At 48.6% G+C, this 18059-nt stretch overlaps 1 protein-coding gene across 1 annotated transcript in view; it reads right to left on the bottom strand.

Moving 5' to 3' along the window:
- The window catches only part of CDH22 (cadherin 22), a 1590820-nt gene extending 1577600 nt beyond the window's left edge, over positions 1–13220 (bottom strand). Inside the window, exon 1 of the mRNA XM_085619354.1 lies at positions 13009–13220. The gene's annotated coding sequence lies outside the window, so the exon portion shown is untranslated. The remainder of the gene's footprint in view (positions 1–13008) is intronic.
- Between the last annotated feature and the right edge of the window lie 4839 nt (positions 13221–18059).

Here is an 18059-nt window from a genome sequence, read left to right as displayed (position 1 = left end):
GGGTCCCCGGACGTACGAAACCCTGCCTCAGGACTTGGATGGTTTCATGAGGGAACACCAAGTTGGGGACCTAGGCTGTCCTGTTAGCCCACTTGAGGAAGATCTCTTAGTGAGTAGAGGACCTGGAGCACCTGTAACCAGGGCTCCTGTGGTTCTAGTGTCTGGCAGTACCGCTCCGGTAGGGAGGGTACAGGAGTCCAGCGTGAGGAGTGATTGGGGGATGAGTTCCCCAGTGGAAGGGCCTGTGGGTCAGGGACTACCCAGTTGGGCTAGGATCCCGTGTAGTGACCAGGGTGACACCACTTCTGTTCTGGGGGATCTCCGCGCACTGTCAGGTGGACAGGGGACGGGAGATCAGCGCCGACAGACAGTCGCTCGACATATGTGCTTGCTTCTCAGTTCGCTATTGGCATTGCTGTCAGAAAAATGTCTAAATCCATGTTTGAAAACGATCACTTTAAAACAAATACGTCTCAATGCACAGATAAAATCAGATGTACTAAGGTGAAACGGCTCTCCATGTTAATGGGATACACTTTTTGAATTTTTTTTTTTTTTTTTTTTATTATTTTTATTAGCATTTATCATTTAATGCAAGCAAGGTACAGCAATGTAAAAAGAAAGAACCAGTAATACAGTCCACAAGATTCGCTTAATTGTAAAAAAAAAAAAAAAAAAAAGAAGACAAAAATACCAAATAAATTACTTAGGTCAAAGTATCGTTAATCCAATTCTCTAAAGGACTCCAAAGTTCTTCACCCAACCTTCTCCTTTTCCTACTTTTAACACTATATATGGCCTTTTCCAGATTATACTTAGCAAGTAAACATGCTCTCCAGGTAGGGAAGGTGGGAGGGTCTGGGCTCAGCCAGACTTGAGTGATGCATGCCCTCCAAGTGGACATACAAATGAAAAGAAAAATTGTCTGACCCTCAGAAAGCTCAAATGGTGACAGACCTATTATTATTAATTCTCCTGACAAAATAATTGTCTGATCCATCAATATTGTTAAAAAAGTTTGGATTTCTGACAATACAGGAGACAAACGAGGGCATGCAAAGAACATATGGAGAGCATCTGCTGCATAGAATCCACATCGGCTACACAAAATACCTACAGTAGTTGACCATTTGCTAATTTTGGCTGGTGAATAGTATAGATCGAATAAAGCCATATAGTGCTGTGTGCGTGATCTCCCTGTTATTAGTATTGTGTTGGCCAAATCTATTGATTCTTGAATTTTGGTATTAGTTATCCCCAATTTTTCATTCCATTTTTTTTGACATAGCAAAATATCATCAGGAAATGAAGCCAAAAGTAGATTATAATATGTGCTGATCTTTTTTTTAGTGAAAAGACTGTCTATAAGAGGAATCCTAGTCAGTCGTGATCGAGCTAGCGGGCAAAGGGTATTAAGAAAGCTATGTATCTGCACATATTTAAAATAATCATTACAGGTTAGGTTGTATTTGCTCTCTAATAATGAGAAGGGGGTTAACTGACAGTCCTCCCAAAGATCGCCTATACAATTGATACCTAAATTACGCCAACGTGTCATTACTGTATCCTGAAAAGTTGCAGGAAAAATATTAAATGATTTGAATGGTGTGTACACCAAGATTTTGCCAATACCCATTTGCTTTTTAATTAGCCGCCAAGTGCCAAAAGCAGCACTCAGAACCTTAAACTTAGTTTTTTTTAAATAACTAGGTTCTACAATTCTCAAAAAAATACCATGACAATCTGTACCCATTGCAAATTCATAAATAGAAGGTGTGTGGCTAGCTAGAATACGTAATCTAGGCCCTATTATCAAGGGTGAAATAAACTGTAGCACTGCAGCCAGATAATAAAAAAGAAAATGTGGAATTCCCCAGCCTCCTCTTGATTTGGGAAGAATCATTTTTTTGTATGACCTACGATGACCTCTATACCCCCAAAGAAATCTTGCCGACATCCTTTCCAGCTGTTGAAAAAAAGTCAAGGGGAACTGTAATGGAATTGTTCTAAACATATGTAAGAATTTGGGTAAAATCATCATTTTCAGAACGTTACATCTGCCAAATAAAGGTAAGTGAAAATGATCAATACGTTCTAACGATGACTGCGCTTTTTTAAGTATGGGCGTAAAATTAAGTTCAGGAATAGCGACAACTGGAGATGTGATTTTTATACCCAAATAGGTAGCAGCTGAGACTATATTTAGCTGTTCTGGGGGATTCGGTCCTACAAATAAAATTTGTGTTTTTTGTACGTTTAATCTATAGCCAGAAAAGTTACCAAATTGCGGTGCAAGGTCTTGTATTATTGGCATTGCCCCCTTAATATCTGTTGTCAATACAACGATGTCATCTGCATAAGCAAGAGCTCTATATATTGTAGCAGATACTTGAACTGGTTTTATGTCCTCTGTATTATTAAGTCTGTTTAAAAAAATATCAATATATAGAGCGAAGAGAAGAGGTGAAACGGGGCACCCCTGCCGAGTCCCGCGATTTATACTAAAGGGCAAGGATTTCTTCCCAGCAATACTAATGCAGGAGAAAGGGGCAGCATAGAGTGCTTTTAAGGCTGTAACCATTTTAAGGCCGAAGCCTTTTCGGATGAGAAGATCCCAGAGGTATGGCCAAGCCACCCTGTCGAATGCCTTTTCGGCATCCAACAGGGTGATACCCAAATCTATGTTTGAGGCGTGGGCCCAGTCCATCAAAGCAATCACTCGTCTGACATGATCAGAGGTATCTCTATTAGGAATAAACCCATGCTGAAAATGCGAGACTATTGTAGAGATAACCCCCGGAAGACGTGTTGCTAATATTTTAGAGTAGATTTTACTATCGGCATTTAAAAGAGATATAGGTCTATAAGAGGATGGTTGTAGGGGTGGTTTCTCCTTTTTAAGGAAAGCCATAATGATTGATTCACTCCAAGAGGGGGGTATAAACCCTTTCTGCGCTTCCAAGCATGTTAACAATAGTGCCTGCTTTAACACATGTCTAAAAATTTTATAGAATTCAAGAGGAATTCTGTCCGGCCCCATGGCCCTACCTGCAGGTAGAGAGAGAATGGCTGCTTCTATCTCCTCCCAGATTATATCTTTGTCTAATGAAGCTTTCAGCATAGGCGACACCCTGGAAAGATCATTATTGACGAGAAAGTTGGAAAGTGAGTCCGGTGAATACGCGATCACCTCCTCCGTATACAAATTTTTATAAAACAAACGAAACACCTCCAGTATTTTGTCTGGCTGATCGTACACCTGACCAGATTCATCCTGTATTTTGTTTATAGTGTTTAGGCTTGCTTTTTGCCGAATTTTCTTTGCCAAAATATGTCCAGACCGCTCACCCATCTCATAAACCTGTGTATTGAAAACAGCAAGTTGTTCTGCGAGTTTTGAAGCAAAATTTTCATACAGCCGAGACTTGGATATAGCTAAAGTGGCATTGATTTTCTCGATATCTAAGGAGTTCTTGATAGCATCAACTAGTGCTACCTCACAATCCTGTATATCATTATAATAAGTTGTTAGCTTACGCTGGTATTCTCTTTGCTTATTAATTGAATAAGATAGAGTTTCTCCTCTCACCCCTGATTTGAAGGCGTCCCATACCATCTGAACAGTCGTTGAACCCATATTAAGTTCAAAAAAATCTGTAATCCATCTTTCCATATGTGCAATGTAAGATGGCTCCGGTAGGGAGGGTACAGGAGTCCAGCGTGAGGAGTGATTGGGGGATGAGTTCCCCAGTGGAAGGGCCTGTGGGTCAGGGACTACCCAGTTGGGCTAGGATCCCGTGTAGTGTCCAGGGTGACACCACTTCTGTTCTGGGGGATCTCCGCGCACTGTCAGGTGGACAGGGGACGGGAGATCAGCGCCAGACAGACAGTCGCTCGACATATGTGCTTGCTTCTTAGTTCGCTATTGGCATTGCTGTCAGAAAAATGTCTAAATCCATGTTTGAAAACGATCACTTTAAAACAAATACGTCTCAATGCACAGATAAAATCAGATGTACTAAGGTGAAACGGCTCTCCATGTTAATGGGATACACTTTTTGAATTTTGAACAGACAATCATATTTTTACACTATTGCCCAAGATGTCTTTAAAAATGACAGTATTTCTAATTTTGAACTGTGTAGGACACCTTAGTTACTTCCTTTATTTAACTTAAATTAACCTTTAAGTAAAGGCGTGCCTGTTTATGGTTTAAATATATTTATTGAATATCAGCCAAAAGGACATACATCGGGCGCAAGTATACATTGCTATGATATAACTACCATCCGAGTCATCGTCATGCTGCTTATAATCCAAGTTCGCTCAGCTGAATAATCATTTAATCAAACACAACTGTTTATTTAATATATTTTTAATGTTAGTGCTGAGTCGAATAAACAGCAGCCTGGTGCTGCTGTAGACCAAGGGCCCGTACTTTGAATATCACTGATCTAGGATATAAATGGATTTGAAACGAATATGAGTGATGGTCATGCATTATACTTTGAACATTGATTGTCAAGAGTGACTTTAATAATAATTACGATACTTTGAGTAAATGGCACCTAAGGTTACTCAGAACATCAGAGTACCCACATGTTTAAAGCACTGCATTATCAAGAACCACCAACTGGGTCAAGGAGACAGAAATTCTGGCAATTTGCCAATTCCATAAACTGAACACAGCCCGGCACACACCACTGGCACACTCACTAAACAAATTACATATTTGCTATGCACCCTCTGGTCTAAAATACATACTGAGCCACATCCAGCTGAGACGATTGCGCACTGGGTAAATTTGAAACAGTGATTTAAGTGAGATGACAAAAGCGGGGAAGGCTGTAAAAATGAGGTGGCCTAGGCAGTAGCCAAAAAAAACAGAAAATTGTGGCTTGCGTAAACCAGTGTGTGGTCTAATCAATGAGAAATGGAACCCAGTGCTTGAGAAGTTAATCAAACAGTCTTAATGTCTAAGGAATATTTGAAGTCATCAAGCAACAATATCTCTGTTTATATAGCACCATCACCCTGCATTGTTAGCAGTAGAACACTTACAGGGTACATGTAAACGTAAGCTGGCATAAATTAGATGTTCAACTGGAATTTAATGGAATCTTAGCCAATGGGACACCTGTGTCCCTGAGCATCCAGATGCAAGGTTTTTTTTATCCTTCAGCAGACATATTGGGTCACATAAGGCCTTACTTCAATATCATATTTATTTATTTATGTATTTATGTATGTTTAATTTGGTAAGGCCCAGCCAGTCCCTGGCTGGCCCACTTACAGGGTCGGACTAGGACAGAAAATGGGCCTGGGCACCAAAATAAATTAGCATATCAACTAAAAAAAAGGGGCTGTATTTGCACAATGGGGGCAGTTTTGATCTTGTACAGGCGCTTTGCAAGTTATGGGAAACTATACATTTGTGCTTGTTGCAGTCAATGTTAGTGATAATATCAGAGAAATCAACTGTAAAAACCAGCCGGCAGACCATAGAACAGCCCAACAAACAGCCACGTGCTGACCTGTCAGACCAGCCCTTCTGACACTGCCAGACTGCTCTGTAGGCCAATCTGGCCCTGCCCACTTAGAGCATGGGACAGAGAACTAAATACTACACTGTGTGCGAAGAACAATGCTCATCGTGCCAATGTGTGCAGTGCACACACAGTACCCATCCTATCAATCTCTGCACAGTATTCATTCTAACACTATACGCAGTGCACAGTATCCAACCTAGAACTGTGCACACTGCACAGTATCCATCCAAGCACTAGGCACGGTGCACAATACCCATTCTATCACTGCGTACAATGCACAGTACCCATCCTAGCAATCTGTGCAGAGTACCCATTCTGGTACTACGTGCAGTGCACAGTATCTATCCTAGCACTGTGCATGGTGCATAGTACCCATCCAAGCACTATGCACAATGCACAGTACCCATCCTAGCATTGTGTGCAGTGCACAGTTCCTATCCTAGCACTGTGCACAGCACCCATCCAAGCAATGTGTTCAGTGCACAGTGCACATTCTAGCACTGTGCATGCTGCACGGTATCCATCCAAGCACTAGGCACAGTGCACAGTACCCATTCTAGCACTGTGTGCAGTGCACAGTACCCATCCTAGAAATCTGTGCACAGTAACCATTCTAGCACTACGTGCAGTGCACAGTATCTATCCTAGCACTGTGCACAGTGCATAGTACCCATCCAAGTTCAAGTTCAAGTTAAACTTTATTCCGATTCCAAGAAATCCATAAAAGCACAGCAACACGACAAATTATACAACAATAATAATAAAATTCATTTCAGATTTAGACAGTTTATAATAATATAAAATAACAGTTCATGAGTTAATTTAATAGGGTGATCATACAAAGATAACAATGTTCAGGGGTTGGACATCATCTTACGTGCCCAGGTGGCAATTTTCAAAAAAGTGCTAGTGTGAAAGACCAATTTTTCGTTGGTCATAGTAAGCAACCACAGGTAAGCATTATCCAGGCAAATTGGTCTCTGCTTTTTAAAAATGGAATTAAAAGCCACTTGGTATATTTTAAGTAATATTTACAAAGAAACCGAAAATGTACATTAGTTTGTCCACTCACTCCATCACATGGGCAGGGGACATGTTCAAGGTTGGGGTGATAGCCAAATGGGAAACATAGCAAAAATGTTACAGTGCCCGCTCTTAGACAGAATAGAAGACTCCTTTCCCAGTGGGTCATTGGTAAGGGAAGATAAATGGGTAGGGGATGCCTATACTGTTCTATAGTACCCATCCAAGCACTATGCATAGTGCCAATATCGGCAACAGTTATCACAAAACACATAAGTACATAAATAAAACACACGACACTGAATGTAAGTGGAGAAATATTGCTGCAGGTTTATTAGCATAAGCAATATGCAAACATGGTGGGTTATCTTACGGGCGATCCCAGGGCAGGCCAGCCCCTATGCCGCCTGCCCGTCTGATAAGCCTAGAGTCACCATGGCAACGCCAACTGGTGTATACCAAATGTTGGGAGGGTCCCCCCCTCCCATCCGTGGACCACCAGTCCACTTGCTTCACACGCCCCCCCGTGATGGGTGGGCGGAGCATACATGGCAGCCCCCGGTTGCTCAGACCCACAACCGCCTGTCGGATAGCGGGGCGCCGTCGGTCTTCCAGGGGACACGCTAAACATCCCTGGGTATCCTGGCTTAGCACCACGCGGTGCTGCTGCATGCTATACCCCTTGGTATGTGCAGACCCTGGATCGCCCTGTAACTCCTTCTAAGAGGGCGAGGAGGGGGCGGAGACAGAATATGTACCCCCTGACTCCTCCCTGCCAGAAGCAGCTATCTGCTGGGGTCTCCCTTGGTCTATCCCAGGGACTCGACCTCCCAACCCTGTGCCTTCCTGTGGCACTAAGGCGGCCGCCCTCCAAGGGGCGGGCCGCTGCGCAACCCCCCCCCCCCCCCCCCCGGCAGCCTTACACAGTGCCCATCCTAGCACTGTGTGCAGTGCATTGTACACATCGTAGCACTGTGCACAGTGCACAGTAGACAACCTTGCATTGTACAAAGTGCACAGTGCACAATGACAACCCTAGCACTGTGTGCAGGGTGCACAGTACCCATCTGAGCAATGCACGCATAGCACTTCACCCATCCAAGCACAATGCACAGTACCCAATCAAGCACAGTGCTAAGTACCCATCCTTACACTGTGCAGTGCATAGAACCCATGCTAGCACGATGTGCAGTAAACCGTAGCCATCTTGCACTATGTCCTGTGCACAAAGCACATCCAAGCACTGTGCACACTGCACAGTACCGATCCAAGCCCTGTGCGAGGTGCACTATGCCCAACCTAGCAGTGTGCACAGTGCACTGTACGCATGCTAACACTGCGTGGAGTGCGCTGTAGCCATGCTAGCAACATGTGGATTGGACCGTAGCCATCGTGGCAGGGTGCGCTGAGCACGAGGCCAGTCCTGGCAGTGTGCGAAGTGCACGAAAACATGAATAATGACGTGTTACATCTCTTAGGCCGTCAAAGTTTTCAGCCCATTAATGACAAACAACTTTCCAACAATGGATGTATGTTTAACATACCGACCAGAGCAAGGTCGCTGCTGCTCCGTTAATTAGCTGTGACGTCGGAGAAGTTTACGCAGGTCTCGAGAAATGGGGCGTGCAGTAGGCACCTTCATAAATAACCCGCTGAGAGCCACTGCCTCGGAGTGATCCATCCCCATATAAAGTCAGAGAGCGCAACGCACACAGCGAGCGGCTCATATTAAACGCCTGGCGGTGCTTCACGCACAGAGTGAGGTATAAAGGTATGTGCTTCAGAGGCACGTGCGTGAGGCACGCCCCCAAGCAGGGTTTTTCAACCAAACCCACAGAGAGGTGGGTGCCCGGCGTCGCTGGAGAATTCGAAAATCGCCAATCGAGGCAGCGCTTTTAGTCGGGGGCTGTGGAATGATTGCTGTGTGTTGAGCATCACACTACTAAAAGAGGGGGCGCGCATCACAAGGTGTGACCTGCTTAACTAGGGCGTGGTCCTCCTGGCCCTGCACATGGGGAGCGGTGGGTTACCCTAGGCACAGAGTCGAGGAGGGAGGTACTACTGGACCACAGTAAGCCCCACATTGTACGGGGAGGAAAGCGCACTGCTCAAAGCACGCAGCACGAGGGGGGGCGGGGCTGTTTGACTGTCACCGGTGTCTTGTGAGCCGCACACTGCACGTGGAGGAGGTGGGCTGCACGAGGCGCACTGCACAGCCCAAGGGGTGAGGTAGTACTGGACCACAGTAAGCCCCACATTGTACAGGGAGGGAAGCGCCCTGCTCAAGGCACCAAGCACGAGGGGGGCTGTTTGACTGTCACCGGTGTGGGGTGAGCCGCTCACTGCACGTGGAGGAGATGGGTTGCACGAGGCGCACTGCACAGCCCAAGGGGTGAGGTAGTACTGGACCACAGTGAGACCCACATTGTACAGGGAGGGAAGAGCCCTGCTCAAGGCACGCAGCACGAGGGGGGGCTGTTTGACTGTCACCGGTGTGGGGTGAGCCGCTCACTGCACGTGGAGGAGGTGGGTTGCACGAGGCGAACTGCACAGCCCAAGGGTGAGGTAGTACTGGACCAGAGTTAGACCCACATTGTACAGGGAGGGAAGCGCCCTGCTCAAGGCACGCAACACGAGGGGGTGAGCTGTTTCACCGGTGTGTGGTGAGCCGCACACTGCACATGGAGGAGGTGGGCTGCACGAGGCGCACTGCACAGCCCAAGGGGTGAGGTAGTACTGGACCACAGTGAGACCCACATTGTACAGGGAGGGAAGCGCCCTGCTCAAGGCACGCAGCACGAGGGTGTGGGCTGTTTGACTGTCACCGGTGTGGGGTGAGCCGCTCACTGCACGTGGAGGAGGTGGGTTGCACGAGGCGAACTGCACAGCCCAAGGGTGAGGTAGTACTGGACCAGAGTTAGACCCACATTGTACAGGGAGGGAAGCGCCCTGCTCAAGGCACGCAGCACGAGGGGGTGAGCTGTTTCACCGGTGTGTGGTGAGCCGCACACTGCACATGGAGGAGGTGGGCTGCACGAGGCGCACTGCACAGCCCAAGGGGTGAGGTAGTACTGGACCACAGTGAGACCCACATTGTACAGGGAGGGAAGCGCCCTGCTCAAGGCACGCAGCACGAGGGGTGGGCTGTTTGACTGTGACCGGTGTGGGGTGAGCCGCTCACTGCACATGGAGGAGGCACGCAGCCGAGGAGGGAGGCAGTTCTGGACCGCAGCCAGGCCTAGGCTGTACAGGGAGGGAAGCAGGCTGCTCACGGCACGTGGCACGAGGGCTGGGCTGTTTCCCTGGTGTGAGTGAAGCACACGCTGCACAGCGAGTGGGACCATCTGCGCGCGGCGCGAGGAGGGCGAGTTTTTTTTATTTACTACTACGTGATTGTCTTGCACTGCAAGGGGAGGGGGTGGTTGTGGGCTCGAGACGCACCGAGTGATCCGTTCCTTGTCCGAGCCCTACACTGCACAGCGAGGAGGCGGTTTGCCAGCAGCAAACAGCACGAGGGGCGACCTGTTTCACTGGAGTAGCACGTCGTGGTGAGCCTTGCACTTTGCTCCATGCACACAGCACGCGGGGTGAGGTGATAGTCTGTGCCCGGTTTGGAGCACGAGACCTAGGGCAGTACTGGGCATGGTGAGCTCCACGTCGCCCAGAAATTGATTGAGCCTGCCTGTTCCTTGCGCACCGCACGAGTGGTCGGGCACTGAGGCTAGATCACCCCCACACTGCAGACGGGGCACAGGGACGGTGTCTCCGTGGCACCCATCGCACGGGCTGTGAAGTAGAAAAACAGCTAGACACGTGCTGTAGACATCCCCCCGGACCCCACGCACCCCCATGGATTCTCGTCAAAGGGTGGCGCGTTTCGATAATTACCCCCAAAGCCGGACCTATGCTTGTCAGGCAGGGTCCACCCTCTCGCTGCCGGAACGAAGCTTCGGCACTTTACACACTAAGAAATCACAGGCGCTAAGTGCAAAATGCAGCGCTTGGAACGAGCAGCTTCTGTCACTACTGAGTGATTTACACGTCTTCAGTACTGTTCAAATGAGGCGTAGCAGCACTTCGTAGCAGGTGTACATGACATTTAATGGGAGAGGTACTTCTGGGTGATACTGAATTCCTGCACTTATGGCCATTTCAAGCACTGGCACAATAGAACCGAGTTCGAGTATTATTCTCTGGTGCCCGCTGCCCGCTGCCTGTTCTGTGCCATGTGTGAGCTTCGGACTGGAAGGGCCGCAGGCATTGGGAAGGTCCTAGGAGCCAGACTCGTCTCGGGGTGGGCGAGAAGAGGATAGTGGGGGTCGGCGGTAGCGATGAAGATGGTAGAGATGGCGATAGAAAGAGGGAGTGAGGTAAAGAGTTGAAGGGTGGACAGTTTGATGGGGGGTGTGGGAGAGTGTTCCAGCTCAGCGGCGGGGCACTGCCCTGTGGCACACCGCCTGACCTCCACCTGGGACAGTGCGCTGGGACAGTGGGACGCTCTTGTGGGCGGCACTGTAATGGAAATCGATTGGCATGGTGGGTAGGACATTCCAGAGCAGCCCTGGCACATCGAGTGCTTTACTTCTGGCGGGAATCGCCGGGCGCTGAGGCGAAGAAGTGAACCCTCCAGGGACGAAACTTGAGAGGGCCCCACGGTCCGAGCCCAGTCACGAAATCTCGGGCCAGGGGCCCACCGCTCGAGCACAGTGTCAGATGGGCACCCTGGAGCTCGGCCCCCCCCCACACCACGGGAGCTGCGGGGCTGATGTTACGCCACTGTGTGCACACCCTGTCGGTGCAGCGGCTGTCTCACACCCAAGCCGTTCACTGGATCGACCGTGAATCAATTATTGGCCAAAAGTGGACTAGGGCAGGCCCCGGTGACTGCGGATGGGGTCTCACTTCCAGCACGGAGTCATGTCCACCCTAAAAAACGTGACAAAGTCAATCACAAGCGGCGCAGTGTTGGTTAACAGTGAAAAATATGCCATCAATGCGCCCTAACCGTCACACACGCACCACAAAGGAATATTCAAGAGGTGAAAGGCAACTCGCCCAGTCTAAAAGCTAATGTATCAGGGGAGCCATCAAACCCGGGAGCAAGCTCGTGTTTACTAAAGCCTGGCCAGCATGCAAAGGCGCCCTTGTCACTTGCAGACAGATATCGGGTCACATGAATCACCCCATTGGCTGCCTCTAATACACACTTCTAATGACGCCCCGGCCCCACATCAAGAGATCTTTCAAACACCCCGGGCTTCACGCCTAGAGAAGCCAGCGCTAACCCATGACCAGCGAATCCCTGTGCCCCCGCGCAGACGCCAGAAAGGGCATCCCTCGCCATCCTGTTAACTCCCTGGGGAGACAGGTCAGCAGCCCAGGGCAGAGCCATGCCCTGGCTCTGTGCCCTGCAAGTGCGGGCCCATTCAAGCCACAAAGCCCCCTTCAGAGAATACACTCGCTGGCTCCGGTCCAGCGCCCCTCCATGCTGGCGGGCACATGCAGCCAGGATTCGCTCCTGTTCCTTTGTTGGCTCTAGCGCTTCCACAATCTTTAGCCAGGAAGCGCCTACAGGTGACTGATGTACTTCAGGCGCTTATTATTCATTAGCTCTCATTAATCTTCCCTACCTATTCATCCAAAATCATCATCGATTCACCCACTCAACTCGCCATCATCTCACCTGTTCATTCACACATTCACTTGCTCGTGTAACTGGCATATATCAGGGCCTGTCCACCACGCCTAACACGCAGAGAAGTTCTACCTCATAAGTTTTTACAGTTCCTCTTAGACAGCCCTAATATTTCAAAGCGCCTTCTGTTTAGGTCTGTATGGAAGTACTTTACAGTCATTCATGATTTATACACTGGGTATTTATGACGTGCTCGTGGTGCTGGTTAGGAAGTCTCAGAAGGCGAATGTGGTGCCTACGCGCCTTAGTGACACTTCAGAGCGCTATGGGACGTTGAAGAAACACACAATCCATCCAACAACACACACAAAGCTACACGGCTTTAAAACTCGATATTTTTTCCGCCAGCATCACTCCTTTATCCCCACTAGTAAGCCGAGTTGATTACTTGAAAGTGTTCCGATGGCACCCCGAGGGTCTGACCCACTTGTTACAGCCAGCTATCGATTGACTGAATAGGCAGGCGTGCAAACAAGGACTTAATGAAAGCGCTGAGCTGCCGCCGATGCGGGATAGGCGCTACACGAACAATTATAATGTGACATAAGATACTTGTCAGTCCTGTGCCAATGTATCCACAGTCGACCGCAGTAAACACCATCTCACCCCACTCTTCTCAGCCAGCACTTGCCATGAATCCCCAACGCCGCGGTGGCACTGCCCAGGTGCCCTAACGCCCCCAAACTTGCAGCAGGCTCTGAGGCTGGCCCCCTGCACAGTGCGCGTGGGTGCCCCTCTTACCTTCTCCACCTGCACTTCTCCCCAAATTCCGCTCCCCGCACTTTAACTTTCCGTCGGCGGGGGGATGCCCGAGGGAAGCGGTGCTCCGGGGGTCTCTCCCGACGTCCCTTGTTGCCGGCAGAGCGCTTGGGTCAGTCCCGGGGAGGAGGCTCGCAGAATCCCCCTGATGGCAGCGGCAGCTCCCGGCTCTGAGCGCAGCCAGCCTGCTGGAGCAGAGAGTGGGAGCGTGTCTGAGGAGGCGGCGTGTGTGTGTGTGTGTGAGGGAGAGCTGCCCTCTCCTGGCCGCCCCCTGCCGGAGGCTTCTCACAATTCAGAGCGGGAGACGCGGGCTGCGGGGGTGCTCCGGCTCCGGGGGCGCTGCGCACCGGGGGACGGAGTGTGGGGGGAAGGACTGCATGAACGGTGAGCTGGCGTCTGGGAAGAGGAGCGCTATTTACGGAGCAGGTGGAACGGCTACCCTTGCCTGAAGCTCATTCACATTGGGCGCACAACAGCCCTGTCACCCCTGCTTCCCGTGCTTCTCACGCCGTCCGCGAGCTTCCCGCCCCTCACCATGTCCCTGCGGTGCCGGTCATGCCCTGTCCCATGGGCGTCTGACTATCACCTTGGTTCGCCCTCGGGCTCCTGGTTTTCATTCCTATGTCTGATGTTGCTGCCTCTGTTACTTCTCTCTGAGGGCCCGCTTCTCCCCCTAGCGCCGGTGGTCACTGCTTCTAGCCGCTGTCCCGAGGTCCTTTCTTTTTCTTCTCTCTGAGGTCTTTCTTCCCACCCCGTCCTCAGCCCTGCTCAGAAGTCACCTGTTTCAGCATCTTTTCGCTGAAGATGCTGTTTCTCGCCCTTGTCCGCCTGTTTCCTGTTTCGTGCCATCCTTCCAGTGGTCCCTGGTTCTCACTTTTCTCTGCCGGTTCCTGCTTGTCTCTCAGGCTTAAGTAGGGTCTTGCACCTGACCCTGGTTTCCCCGGTAGAAGTTTACGCTCTTCCCTTTTCCCTCAGACCTGTACCAGAGGTTCCTGCTTCTTTCCACCCTCAGAGGTCAGCGGTTCTGCCCATCCTTGCTTCTTTCCTTTTCTCGGAGTTCTCAGCTTTGTTGCCTTCTCCACGCAGCCCTCCTTCTGTCTCTTCTCCCTGAGACTCATGCTTAGGTCCCCGTGTCTTTCCCTGTATCCTAGAGATCACTGTTTGCCCTTCCCCTGGTATGTTCTGCTTCTTTGCCTTCTCCCTTAGTTCTCAGTTCTTCGCCTTATTCCACAGGTCACTGTTGTGTTCTCTTCTCCTGGTGGTCTCTGCTTCTTTCCCTAATCACTTGGGTCCATGCTACTTTCTCTTATCACACATTATTTCCCTGATTACCGTGCTCCCAGCTTCTTTCAACTTGCCCTTAAAGGCACTTCTTTTCCCATTCTTTCAGTCACCTCTCCTTCTTTCCCTTCTCCCCTTAGGTCTCTGCTGCTTCCTCTTCTTCTCTTAGGCAACTGCTTCTTTCCCTTCTCCCCACTTCTTTCCTTTTGTCCTAAAGATCACTGCTTCTTTCCTATCTCCCAGCGACCCTGCTACTTTCCCTTCTCTCTGTAGGTCTCTGCTTCTTTCCCTTCCCCTTCAGACCCCTGCTTCTTTCTCTTCTCCCTGCTTCTTTCCTTTTGTCCTAAAGATCACTGCTTCTTATCTCCCAGCGACCCAGCTTCTTTCCCTTCTCTCTGTAGGTCCCTGCTTCTTTCCCTTCTCCCCGCTTCTTTCCTTTTGTCCTAAAGATCACTGCTTCTTTCCTATCTACCAGCGACCCTGCTACTTTCCCTTCTCTCCATATGTCCCTGCTTCCCTCCCTTCTCCTTCAGGCCCCTACTTCTTTCCATTTTCCCTGCTTCTTTCCTTTTCTCCTGAAGATCACTGCTTTTTCCCTATCTCCCAGCGAGCCTGCTTCTTTCCCTTCTCCTTCAGGCCCCTGCTTCTTTCCCTTCTCCCTGCTTCTTTCGTTTTGTCCTAAAGATCACTGCTTCTCTCACTTCTCCCAGTGCACCTGCTTCTTTCCCTTATCCCCATAGACCCCTGATTCTTTACCTTCTCCCTGCTTCTTTCCTTTTGTCCTAAAGATCACAGTTTTTTCTTATCTCCCTGCTTCTTTCCATTTGTCCTAAAGATCACTGCTTCGTTCACTTCTCCCAGTTGCACCTGCTTCTTTTCCTTCTCCCAATAGGCCCCTGCTTCTTTCTTTCTTTAGCGCTCTACGTGAGCACCGGTTACGTTGCACAAGGACACATTCAGTTTTTTTTTGGTAGGCACGGGGAGATTAAGTGATTTGCCCAGAATCACCGGATGTGGAGTCGACCCGGAGGCTCGAACCCTGGTTTCTCAGCTCCAAAGTCATCAGTCTAGCCATCAGACCACATCATCTCCCCATCCTTTCCCTTCCCCTTCAGACCCCTGCTTCTTTCTCTTCTCCCTGCTTCTTTCCTTTTGTCCTAAAGATCACTGCTTCTTATCTCCCAGCGACCCTGCTTCTTTCCCTTCTCTCTGTAGGCCTCTGCTTCTTTCCCTTCTCCTTCAGGCCCCTGCTTCTTTCCATTCTCCCTGCTTCTTTCCTTTTGTCCTAAAGATCACTGCTTTTTTCCTATCTCCTAGCCACCCGGCTTTTTTCCCCTCTCTCCGTATCTCTCTGCTTCTCTCCCTTATCCTAGAGGTCGCTGTTTCTTTCCCTACTTCCTGTGGTCCCTACTTCTTTCTCTTGTTCCTTTTCCTTACCCCTACTTCTCATGTTCCTATTTAGTTTTATTCCACCAGAGCTGTGGCACTGCAACGCTATCAGGGGCCCCAATGCAAGGAAAGAAAATGGCCACCCTGCCTAAGTGGTCAGGTTGTAAAAACAGCAGAAAATGGTGGTGCCATTGACCCTCCGTGCCTCTGGAAATCGGCGCTGCTGCACTAATGAAAGCTATGCTGGCCCGCTGCATCTCTTCACTCTCTCGTAACCCTTAATCACTCCCTGAATATCCCCTGCCTCTCCCTCACTTTATCTTTCACCTTCCACTCTTTCCCCCATCCACTTTTAGCTGTCTCTTTTCTCTTTCCTATTTCCCTCTTGCCCCGTTCACTCTAGCTCTACACTTTCCCCACCTCTTGTTGTACCTCTGAACCCTTCCGTGTATATTCCCTCTTTATTTTCTTCTCAATCCCTTTGTATCTCTCTACTTTCCACTCTCACGCGTCATCTGTATTTTTTTTTGGGTGGGGGGGTTATGTGGCGTCCTAGTCTTCCAGGAGCTATCTTTAGAGAAGACCCAGTATATTGGGGACAAATTTTATCAGAACTTTTTATCGAATGTCGACTGAAAGCAAAGGTGCCTGGTTCATGGCGAGGGTCATTTTTACACCCAATTTTCAAGAGAGGAGACAACACAGACCCAAAAAACTATAGATTAATCGCCCTCTTGGACATTGAAGGAAAAGCCTATGCCAGCACCTTACTGAATGAAATAAACATATGGATTAAAGAGAACAAAATCCTCCCCCCCTACCAGACCGGATTTCGTAAAGGTTGCTCCACAACTGATAACATTGTGGCCATGTCGTATTTAAGCTAGCAAGCAAACGCCAAAAACAATAAACCAGTCTTTACATGCTTTGTTGACTATTCAGCTGCCTTTGATGGGGTTCCCCGACACAAGCTTTGGGTCAAATTGCATAACTGGCCCATCCCAGTAGGTCTCCTCAATGCCATTATCTCATTATACAGTAATACCTGGATTAAAGTGAAGTTAGCTGACAATACCACAACGAAGAAGTGTTTGACAAATCGCGGACTAAAACAGGGATGTGTATTTGCCCCTACATTGTTTAACCTATACACCACAGACCTGGGGAAGAACCTTCACAATGACAGTTTGATAACTCCTAAAATTGGAACCAACAAACTACAAATATTACAATACGCAGATGACTTAGTGGTAATGGACCACACAAAAATCGGGCTACAAAGGGGCCTAGACGCCCTCAATAATTATAACGAAAGAAATGAGCTTGTTATAAACGCTCAAAAAACAAAAGTAGTCATTTTTGGCAATTTTTCTAAAAAAGCCTTACTAAAATGGCACGTGGGCAAAGAAATTATCGCCACTGCGAAATCCTACAACTACCTCGGGTGCTGGTTAAGTGAAACAGGTAAAGCAACTTTACAGCTCCAAAAAATGAAGGCCAGAGCACAGTCAACAACTTATCCCTATGCAAACTAAATGAGTTAATGCATAGTCCAACAACAGCCCCTATCAGAAAAGTAATACAAGCCAAAATTAGGGCAACTGCAGGTTATGCACAGCAGGCATTCCCGGGAAAAATGGAAAGCAATGTTGGACAAAGCACAATGCCTGGCCTACAAACGCATTTTCAAACTGCCCAAATACACTCGCAATAGCCTAATTCGTTTGGAATTCGGACTGAACCAACAAAGCAAAGAATGCTTGGGAATGCACGCAAAATATTACTATCAAGTTTTGACAGCCCCACCTGGAAGCTTAAAAAGCATGCTGAAGCCAATTTATGGAGGATCAATTAACCCGTGGCAATGCTGCATGGAGAAAGCAGTGGCAACGCTGAGATTGGCAATTGAAAATTGGGACAAAGGGTCTATAAATTATTTGGCCATTAAAAACTCAATTAATAAACAATGTTACCAACTGCCCCATACAAACGACCTAGCGGAACATGTTACAGGAATAGGTTCTCTCGGGCTGTCAACATCATATGCAGGGCACAAAATCCAGCCCTATCTCAATCAAGCTCTGGGAAGGAAAGCACTCAAAAACATTGTATGGGCCAGACTAGTGCCCCTCCCAATCAAAGAACTAAATCCTGGGTGGAAGTCCCTTGAACACAAAAAATGATGTAGAATCTGCAATTTCAAACATGACTCTCTGCTACACTTGATTTGTTGTTGTTCCGGTATGCTTGAGCCCCGTCAGATCCTTCTAAAACAAATATGGCTGCGTAACGGGTTTCGGACTGTAAAAGAAGCTGTCTCGGTACTTTTTTCCTGCACGCTACCGCCAGACCTGGCCAGGTTT

The sequence above is a fragment of the Triturus cristatus genome, chromosome 7 (assembly GCF_964204655.1).
Source record: "Triturus cristatus chromosome 7, aTriCri1.1, whole genome shotgun sequence".
NCBI lineage: Eukaryota > Metazoa > Chordata > Amphibia > Caudata > Salamandridae > Triturus > Triturus cristatus.
This window is presented reverse-complemented; position numbering and strand designations above follow the sequence as displayed.